This window comes from Arachis stenosperma, chromosome 1 (genome assembly GCF_014773155.1).
Source record: "Arachis stenosperma cultivar V10309 chromosome 1, arast.V10309.gnm1.PFL2, whole genome shotgun sequence".
NCBI lineage: Eukaryota > Viridiplantae > Streptophyta > Magnoliopsida > Fabales > Fabaceae > Arachis > Arachis stenosperma.
Genome location: NC_080377.1, coordinates 89,899,085 through 89,910,264, shown reverse-complemented (window position 1 = coordinate 89,910,264; position 11,180 = coordinate 89,899,085). Strand labels below are relative to the sequence as shown.

Here is an 11,180-nt window from a genome sequence, read left to right as displayed (position 1 = left end):
CTTCTACTCTTCTTTTCTTCTGACACCTAAAGGAATCTCTATACTGTGACATAGAGGATTCCATATTTTCTTGTTCTCTTCTCTTTCATATGAGCAGGAACAAAGACAAAGGCATTCTTGTTGAAGCTGACCCTGAACCTGAAAGGACCTTGAAGCAAAAGATAAGAGAAGCTAAGACTCAACTCTCTGTTGAGGACCTGACCGAATTCTTCAAGGAAGAAGAACCCATGGCAGCCGAAAACAACAACAATGCCAACAATGCAAGGAAGGTGCTGGGTGACTTTACTGCACCTACTCCCAATTTCTATGGGAGAAGCATCTCTATCCCTGCCATTGGAGCAAACAACTTTGAGCTTAAGCCTCAGTTAGTTTCTCTAATGCAACAGAATTGCAAGTTCCATGGACTTCCAATGGAAGATCCTCATCAGTTTTTAGCTGAGTTCTTGCAAATCTGTGACACAGTCAAGACTAATGGGGTAGACCCTAAGGTCTATAGACTGATGCTATTCCCTTTTGCTGTAAGAGACAGAGCTAGAATATGGTTGGACTCTCAACCTAAAGAAAGCCTGGACTCTTGGGAAAAGCTAGTCAATGCCTTCTTGGCAAAGTTCTTTCCACCTCAAAAACTGAGTAGGCTTAGAGTGGAAGTCCAAACCTTCAGACAGAAGGATGGTGAGTCCCTCTATGAAGCTTGGGAAAGATACAAACAATTAATCAGAAAATGTCCCTCAGACATGCTTTCTGAATGGAACATCATAGGTATTTTCTATGATGGTCTCTCTGAACTATCCAAGATGTCTTTGGATAGCTCTGCTAGAGGATCTCTTCATTTGAAGAAGACGCCTACAGAAGCTCAAGAGCTGATTGAAATGGTTGCAAATAACCAATTCATGTACACTTCTGAAAGAAATCCTGTGAACAATGGGACTAGTCAGAAGAAAGGAGTTCTTGAGATTGACACTCTGAATGCTATACTGGCTCAGAACAAGATATTGACTCAACAAGTCAATTTGATTTCTCAAAGTCTGTCTGGAATGCAAAATGCATCTGGCAGTACTAAGGAAGCTTCATCTGAGGAAGAAGCTTATGATCCTGAGAACCCTTCAATGGAAGAGGTGAATTACCTAGGAGAACCCTATGGAAACACCTATAATTCGTCATGGAGAAATCACCCAAATTTCTCATGGAAGAATCAAGAGAGACCTCAACAAGGTTTCAATAACAATAATGGTGGAAGAAACAGGTTTAGCAATAGCAAGCCTTTTCCATCATCTTCTCAGCAACAGACAGAGAGTTCTAAGCAGAATACCTCTGACTTAGCAACAATGGTCTCTGATCTAATCAAAACCACTCAAAGTTTCATGACTGAAACAAGGTCCTCCATTAGGAATTTGGAAGGACAAGTGGGTCAGCTGAGTAAGAAAGTTACTGAACTCCCTCCTAGTACTCTCCCAAGTAATACAGAAGAAAATCCAAAAGGAGAGTGCAAAGCCATAACCATGGCCGAATATGGAGAGGAAAGAGAGGAGGTGGACGCCACTGAGGAAGACCTCAATGGGCGTGCACCAACCTCCTCTAAGTTCCCCAATGAGGAACCATGGGAATCTGAGGCTCAAAATGAGACCATAGAGATTCCATTGGACTTACTTCTGCCATTCATGAGCTCTGATGAGTATTCTTCCTCTGAAGAGGATGAGTATATCACTGAAGAGCACGTTGCTAAATACCTTAGAGCAATCATGAAGCTAAATGACAAGTTATTTGGAAATGAGACTTGGGAGGATGAACCCCCTTTGCTCACCAAAGAACTGGATGACTTGTCTAGGCAGAAACTGCTTCAAAAGAGGCAGGATCCTGGGAAGTTTTCAATACCTTGTACCATAGGCACCATGACCTTCAAGAAGGCTCTGTGTGACTTAGGGTCAAGTGTAAACCTCATGACCCTCTCTGTAATGGAGAAGCTAGGGATCTTTGAGGTGCAAGCTGCAAAAATCTCATTGGAGATGGCAGACAACTCAAGAAAACAAGCCTATGGACTTGTAGAGGATGTTCTGGTAAAAGTTGAAGACCATTACATCCCTACTGATTTCATAGTCCTAGAGACTGGGAAGTGCATGGATGAATCCATCATCCTTGGCAGACCCTTCCTAGCCACAGCAAAGGCTATGATTGATGTTGATGGAGGTGAACTGATCATTCAAGTGAATGAAGAGTCCTTTGTGTTTAAGGCTCAAGGATATCCCTCTGTCACCATGGAGAAGAAGCATGAAGAGCTTCTCTCAAATCAGAGACAAACAGAGCCCCCACAGTCAAACTCTAAGTTTGGTGTTGGGAGGCCACAACCAAACTCTAAGTTTGGTGTTGAACCCCCACATTCAAACTCTAAGTTTGGTGTTGGGAGGTTCCAACATTGCTCTGAGTATCTGTGAGGCTCCATGAGAGCCCTCTGTCAAGCTACTGACATTAAAGAAGCGCTTGTTGGGAGGCAACCCAATGATTATATTTTATATTTTCTTTTGTTATTTTATGTTTTTTGTAGGTTGATGATCATGAGAAGTCACAAAATCCATTGAAAAAGCAAAAACAGAATGAAAAACAGGAAGAAAAACAGCACACCCTGGAGGAAGAACCCACTGGAGTTTAAACGCCAGTGAGGCTAGCAGTTGGGCGTTTAACGCCCAGTCTGGCACCATTCTGGGCGTTTAACGCCAGAAAGGGGCACCAGACTGGCGTTAAACGCCAGAAAAGGGCAAGAACCTGGCGTTAAACGCCAGAAATGGGCACCAGCCCGGCGTTTAACGCCAGAATTGGCTCAAAACGTGGATTTTGATGCTATTTGGTGCAGGGATGACTTTTCCTTGACACCTAAGGATCTGTGGACCCCACAGGATCCCTACCAACCCCACCACCCTCTCCTCTTCTTCACCCATTCACCAATCACCTCAATACCTCTTCACCACTCACATCCATCTCCTCTATTTCTTCTTCTACTCTCTTCTTTCTTCTTTTGCTCGAGGACGAGCAAACCTTTTAAGTTTGGTGTGGTAAAAGCATTGCTTTTTGTTTTTCCATAACCATTTATGGCATCCAAAGCCGGTTCAACTGAGAAGGCATGACCTCAAGCCCATCACTAAGAAGAAGATGGAGCAAATAAGAGACCCCTCTCATCAAGAGATCCCTGAGATACCTCAAGGGATGCACTTTCCTCCACAAGACTATTGGGAGCAACTAAACACCTCCCTAGGAGAATTAAGTTCCAACATGGGACAACTAAGGGTGGAGCACCAAGAACACTCCATCATCCTCCATGAAATTAGAGAAGATCAAAGAATCATGAGAGAGGAGCAACAAAGACAAGGAAGAGACATTGAGGAGCTCAAGCACTCCATAAGATCTTCAAGAAGAAGAAAGAGCCGCCATCACTAAGGTGGACCCGTTCTTTAATCTCCTTGTTCTTTATTCTTCTGTTTTTCGAATTTTAGTGCTTTGTGTTTATCCATGTTTGTGTCTTATGATCATTAGTGTCTTAGTGTCTATGCCTTAAAGCTATGAATATGAATCCATCACCTTTCTTAAATGAAAACTGTTTTTATCACAAAAGAACAAGAAGTACAGGATTTCAAATTCATCTTTAAAACTAGCTTAATTAGTTTGATGTGGTGACAATACTTGTTGTTTTCTGAATGTATGCTTAAACAGTGCATATGTCTTTTGAATTTGTGGTTCATGAATGTTAAAATTGTTGGCTCTTGAAAGAATGATGAAAAAGGAGACATGTTACTGAGGATCTGAAAAATCATAAAAATGATTCTTGAAGCAAGAAAAAGCAGTGAATACAAAAAAAAAAAAAAAAAAAGGAAAAGAAGGAGAAAAACGAAAAAAAGGGGAGAAAGAGAAAAAGAAAGAAAAAGAAAGAAATAAAGTTGTGATCCAAGGCAATAAGAGTGTGCTTAAGAACCCTGGACACCTCTAATTGGGGACTTTAGCAAAGCTGAGTCACAATCTAAAAAGGTTCACCCAATTATGTGTCTGTGGCATGTATGTATCCGGTGGTAATACTGGAAGACAGAGTGCTTTGGGCCACGGCCAAGACTCAATAAGTAGCTGTGTTCAAGAATCATCATACTTAACTAGGAGAATCAATAACACTATCTGGACTCTGAGTTCCTAAAGAAGCCAATCATTCTGAATTTCAAAGGATAAAGTGAGATGCCAAAACTGTTCGGAGGCAAAAAGCTACTAGTCCCGCTCATCTAATTTGGAGCTAAGTTTCATTGATAATTTGGAGTCTATAGTATATTCTCTTCTTTTTATCTTATTTGATTTTCAGCTGCTTGGGGACAAGCAACAATTTAAGTTTGGTGTTGTGATGAGCGGAAAATTTGTACGCTTTTTGGCATTGTTTTTAGTATGTTTTTAGTATGATCTAGTTAGTTTTTAGTATATTTTTATTAGTTTTTAGTTAAAATTCACTTTTCTGGACTTTACTATGAGTTTGTGTGTTTTTCTGTGATTTCAGGTATTTTCTGGCTGAAATTGAGGGATCTGAGCAAAAATCTGATCCAGAGACTCAAAAGGACTGCAGATGCTGTTGGATTCTGACCTCCCTGCACTCGAAGTGGATTTTCTGGAGCTACACAAGCCTAATTGGCGCGCTCTCAACGGAGTTGGAAAGTAGACATCCTGGGCTTTCCAGCAATATATGATAGTCCATACTTTGCCCAAGATTTGATGGCCCAAACCGGCGTTCAAAGTCACCTCAAGAAATCCCAGCGTTAAACGCCGGAACTGGCACCTAAATGGGAGTTAAACGCCCAAACTGGCATAAAAGCTGGCGTTTAACTCCAAGAAGAGTCTCTACACAAAAATGCTTCAATGCTCAGCCCAAGCACACACCAAGTGGGCCCGGAAGAGGATTTTTATGTCATTTACTCACCTCTGTACACCCTAGGCTACTAGTTTTCTATAAGTAGGACCTTTTACTATTGTATTTTCATCTTGGTTCTTCTGGTTCCCTCTCTAGGGGCCGAAACCAATAATCACTTTTGTTCTTATGTATTTTCAACGGTGGAGTTTCTACACACCATAGATTAAGGTGTGGAGCTCTGCTGTACCTCGAGTATTAATGCAATTACTATTGTTCTTCTATTCAATTCCGCTTGTTCTTTGTCCAAGATATCACTTGTTCTTCAACATGATGAAGGTGATGATTGACGCCCATCACCATTCTCACTCATGAACAAGGTGACTGACAACCATTCTTGTTCTACAAGCATCTGAGGCTTAGTGAATATCTCTTGGATTCTTTAATCGGAATCTTCGTGGTATAGGCAGGACCTGATGGCAGCATTCAAGAGAATCCGGAAGGTCTAAACCTTGTCTGTGGTATTCTGAGTAGGATTCAATGACTGAATGACTGTGACGTGCTTCAAACTCCTGAGGGCGGGGCGTAGTGACAGACGCCAAAAGAATCACTGGATTCTATTCCGGTCTGATTGAGAACCGACAGATGAATTCCGCTATGCTGTGACCAGAGCATATGCAATCGTTTTCAATGAGAGGATGGGAGGTAGCTGCTGACAACAGTGAAACCCTACACGAGCTTGCCATGGAAAGGAGTAAGAAGGATTGGATAAAGGCAGTAGGAAAGCAGAGAGACGGAAGGGAAGGCATCTTCATACGCTTGTCTGAAGCTCTTACACCAATGATATACATAAGTATCTCTATCTTTATCTTTATGTTATTTTCGTTTATTACCTACACCCATTTGAGTCTGCCTGACTGAGATTTACAAGGTGACCATAGCTTGCTTCATACCAACAATCTCCGTGGGATCGACCCTTACTCACGTAAGGTATTACTTGGACGACCCAGTGCACTTGCTGGTTAGTTGTGTGAAGTTGTAGGGATCACAATTTCGCGCACCAACTATTCATACCGAAGTTTACATAAGCTTTAAATACATATGTTAAGCAGAGAAACACAGAGAACAGAGTAATCAGAGTAGAGTAGAAAAACACAGAAAACAGAGTAACCAGAGTAAAGTAAAGAGATAAAGAGAAAAGGAGTAATATAGATACACATGAAAAGAGTAATCAGAGAAGAGAAAAGAGATACAGAGAACAGAGTAATTAAAACAGAGTAAAGAGATACAGAGAAAAGGGCAACCAGAACAGAGTAAAGAGATATTTATTATATATTAGTTGCTTGATGCAACCCAGAGCTATATTTAATATATATTAGTTGCTTGATGCAACCCAGAGCTATATTTAATATATATTAGTTGCTTGATGCAACCCAGAGCTATATTTAATATATATTAGTTGCTTAATGCAACCCAGAGCTTCTGTAGGGAAACTAAGTTACCTACAGCTATTTTCCGCTTCCCCAGAGCAGAGCAGAGTATATATATATTTTCCTGCAGTAAGCAGAGGCTGTCTCAAATGAGCGGCTATTATTATATGCGCATTTATTTAGGAACGGAAAATCGTATCCGGGAAATCGGGGTTACTCGTGACCGGATAAATGTCGGGATTGCGGGCAGCCAACCGACACATGAGCTCATGGCCTGTACTAGGGCTAGACATGCATCATTCTTGTCTGCGCATCATTCTCTGTTGCATTTCTTTCCGTGTGTGATCTATTTCTTTGTGTTTGTCAGCTTGTATGCTATTTCTATGTTTTATTTTCTTGTATTCTTTTGTTTGTGTTCTGCTTTCTTTTGTCTCTACCTTCTCTTTCTGTCTTTATCTTTTGTTTACTGCTTCGCTATCTTATGTTATTCGTCTGTTAACCGACCCCAAATAAATGAACGTAACTAATAACCCCGACCCTACTAAGAACTCCCCAGTTCTTACCCCTTCTCTCTCCCTTCCTCCCACTCAGATGGAGACGGGCGTGATCTTCTATGAGTTCGAGGACCCTTACGTCTACGAGGATCCGGTACATCACAGTTATTTCATCATGGGATTGGAGCCTCGTATTAGACGATACGCGTTACCTGATCGAGCCTTTCAACATCCTCTGTCTAGCCCGCATTTTGACCCTGATGCTCCTTATGACTTTCCCTTATCCTGGTTACATCCTGACGCACCTGTACATCCTTTTCCTGATGACCCCGAGCACCCTATACCAGCTCAACCTTTGAATGAGGTGAAACCTGAGCCTATCATTCCTGATGAGCCCGAGTTAGCTGGTGACTACGTACCTGTGATACCACCAGAGTGGGACTTTCCCCCTGAGCCGATCCCTGACTTTCCACAGCCTGATGAGCCGGCACTACCGGATGATGGGGTAGCTCCTATATACGCGAACGGACCTGTGCTCGCGAATGGTTTTGTACATAGTGACAGCAGTATTTCTGGTGGATCTGAGGGTATAGTTGTAGCTGCGGATGATGAGGAGGAGGAGGAGGATCCTGAGATAGAGATAGAGCAGGATGAGGAGATGGACGAGCCTCACGGCGATTCTCCGAACGGCCACGAGTAGATATAGTTTGACTGCGGAAGGGGCATTCTTTTGATGACACTCTAGTCTAACATTATCGGATAGAAAGTCTCTCACTTGTGTTAGTACACCCGAGAGCTAGGAGCTATATAGTGGTTAGGCTAGCCTGGGTGCCAGTTTAGCGGCTTTTTGTATGGGCCAGGCCCTGGGAGTGTCGTGTAAATATTAGCTACGTAGGATGACGAGGATGTGAACTGACTTGATCTTGTGTAAATGCTACATGTTTTGTTATAGTGTACATGATGTATATTATCAGCTGTGTTGCTATGTTTCTTTATGCCACTTTTCTATTATTCTTATTACATGCTTGTTTATTTTACCTGAATGTCCGCAACAAAAAAAAAAGTTACTCGTAAAATTGGCAACGTTCTAACAAGGAACAGGCTCATATTTTAAGTAATGGTAAATAATTAGGAAGAACAAGTTGGTAACACTTAGCTTCTTGTATGACCATGGCATACTGGGAGTTGGGTCGTTACAAGTTGGTATCAGAGCAGTTCGTTCCCAGTAGAACCTGGGGAGTGGACTGACTATGCTTCATTGCATACTCTGCTTGTGTGTCTCATGCTGTTAGGGTATCTTCAAGATACATTTGGCATGAATGTCTATGAGTGCTCATTTTGGGAGTGTTCGTGCCTTACTTGAAATATTAAGACTGATCACCTTAATGTTGATTGTTTGGTGCGGATAGGACCTTAATGACTGCGAATAGGCATAGTTTAATCGAGCTCTAAACGACAAATCGATGCGAGGTACAGCTATCCTCATAGCTGTTATGATCTCCATGGCTATGGCCATGTTAGATTTGGATGCTGTAAGGAACGAATGCTTGTTTTACTTATAAGGAATCTAGACACACAGCTAGGATCTACCCAAGAAAGTTTGTTCGGAATCCAGTACGAACCCAGCAACAAGGTCGAGTGTTTGCCATGACTGCTGATGATGCTATGCAATCAGACGCCCTGATCCAAGGTCAGTGTTATGTCAAGAATCGATCTCTAACTGTACTGTATGATTCGAGTGCATCGCATTCTTTTATTTCTTTAACTGTTGCTCGTGAGTTGGGACTAGATTTCTCTGAGTTGAACTTTGATCTGATTGTCCATACACTTGCATCCCAAAATGTTTTGACTAGTTTAGTGTGCCTGCAAGTACCATTCACTATTAGGAACAGAACTTTTATACATGATCTAATCTGTTTGCCTCTATGTGGTTTAGAAGTTATTCTAGGGTTAGATTGGTTATCTAAGTATCATGTTTTCCTTGATTGCTTTGAAAGAACTGCTGTTATTCCGTCTGATAGTTTAGATATTAAACCATTTTTGTCATATACCTTATATCTGAATTCTGTAAGAGTTACATTAAACGGGAGTGATTGTGAGGGGTACGTTCTGTTAGCGGCTAGCTCAAATGACAGTGAAGTAAGCTTAGAACAAATCCGAGTGGTGAAGGAATTTCCTGATGTTTTCCCGGACGACATACCTGAGTTTCCTCCTCAGCGAGAGATAGAATTCAGCATTGAACTTGTACCTGGAACCGGACCGATTTCCATAGCACCGTACCGGATGTCACCACTGGAACTTGCAGAGTTGAAGAAGCAGTTGGATGAGCTACTTGGTAAGAAATTTATTCGTCCCAGTGCATCACCTTGGGGAGCTCCTGTATTGCTAGTAAAGAAGAAGGATGGTGGAATGAGACTTTGCGTAGATTACCGACAGTTGAATAAAGTCACTATCAAGAACAAGTATCCACTTCCACGAATAGATGATTTGATGGACCAGTTAAAAGGTGCAACTGTGTTTTCGAAGATTGATTTGCGATCGGGCTATCACCAGATTCGAGTGAAAGAATCAGATATACCGAAGACGGCATTTAGAACTCGATATGGTCACTATGAGTATACGGTTATGTCGTTTGGACTAACTAATGCTCCCGCGATTTTCATGGATTACATGAATCGTATTTTCCGTCCGTATCTTGATCAGTTCGTAGTAGTTTTCATAGACGATATTCTCATTTATTCGAAGACAGAAGGAGAGCATGAAGAGCATCTAAGGGCTGTATTGCAGATACTGAGGACTCGAAAGTTATATGCTAAACTATCAAAGTGCGAGTTCTGGACAGAGAAGGTGGCATTTTTGGGACATGTTATATCACAGGGAGGAGTTGCAGTGGATCCTTCAAAAATTGAAGCAGTAGTGCAATGGGAACCACCTACGACCGTTACAGAAGTTCGGAGTTTTCTCGGACTTGCTGGATATTACCGGAGGTTCATCAAAGGATTTTCACAGATAGCCTTACCTTTGACTTACCTTACACGAAAGGAAGTTCCGTTCGTTTGGACGGTTGAGTGTGATAGAAGTTTCAAGATGCTTAAGGAGAAGTTAACAACTGCACCTGTATTAGTACTACCCGACCCACAGAAACCTTTTGAAGTATACTGTGACGCCTCTCATAAAGGACTTGGATGTGTGCTGATGCAAGACAAAAATGTGGTGGCTTATGCTTCCCAGTAGCTGAGACCTCATGAACGAAATTATCCGACGCATGACTTAGAGTTGGCTGCAGTGGTGTTTGCTCTGAAGATCTGGAGGCACTATTTGTATGGCGCTCAACTAGAAGTTTTCTCTGACCACAAAAGTTTAAAGTATATCTTTGACCAGAAGGATCTTAATATGCGACAGCGAAGGTGGATGGAGTTCCTGAAGGACTATGATTTTAAGTTAAGTTATCACTCAGGAAAAGCAAACGTGGTGGCAGACGCCTTGAGCAGGAAGAATTTGAGTATTTCTTGGATGATGATAAAGGAAGAGAAGCTACTTGCGGAATTTGAGGACCTTAAGTTGGCTATGGCTGAGACGTCAAATGGAGTCTGTTTGGCGCAGTTGCATATAACACCAGATTTTAAGATTAGGATTCAGCAAGCACAAGCACAGGACTCAGAAATGATGACGATGCTGAGACGGATGAAAGTAGAAGAACCAGAAGCTGTAAGACTAGATCGTAGCAGTCTCTGGAGATACAAGAACAGAATTTGTGTGCCTAGCTCTGAAGATTTACGGCAAAGGATTCTTGCAGAAGCTCATCAAAGTATATTTTCTATGCATCCTGGAGTAACAAAGATGTATCAGGATTTGAAACAAATGTTCTGGTGGTCGGGCTTGAAGAAAAAGGTAGCTGATTATGTCTCAAAATGTTTAACTTGCCAGAAGGTGAAGGTGAAACACCAGAAACCGTCAGGAACCCTGCAACCCTTAGAAATACCACAATGGAAATGGGAGCAGATCACTATGGATTTTGTTATGGGATTGCCAAGGACTTCAACAGGACACAATGCCATTTGGGTAATTGTGGACAGGTTGACAAAATCAGCGCACTTCCTTCCGATTCGAGTTGACTATACATTAGAAAAGCTGGCACGGATATATATTCAAGAAATCGTATGATTGCACGGAATACCTTCATCTATTGTTTCAGACCGAGATCCGAGGTTTACTTCCAGATTTTGGGGAGCTTTCCAGAAAGCTTTAGGAACAGAATTGCATATGAGTACAGCATACCATCCTCAGACAGACGGACAATCAGAGCGGACAATCCAGACATTGGAAGATATGCTAAGATCTTGTGTGATGGATAACCAAGGTAGTTGGGATAAATATTTGCCATTGGTCGAG

General features: G+C 41.8%; 1 non-coding gene across 1 annotated transcript; it reads right to left on the bottom strand.

Moving 5' to 3' along the window:
• Positions 1-632: 632 nt before the first annotated feature.
• On the bottom strand, positions 633-740 carry LOC130948765 (small nucleolar RNA R71). Its single transcript, XR_009073238.1, has one exon. It is a non-coding gene; the product is annotated as a small nucleolar RNA R71 (small nucleolar RNA).
• Between the last annotated feature and the right edge of the window lie 10,440 nt (positions 741-11,180).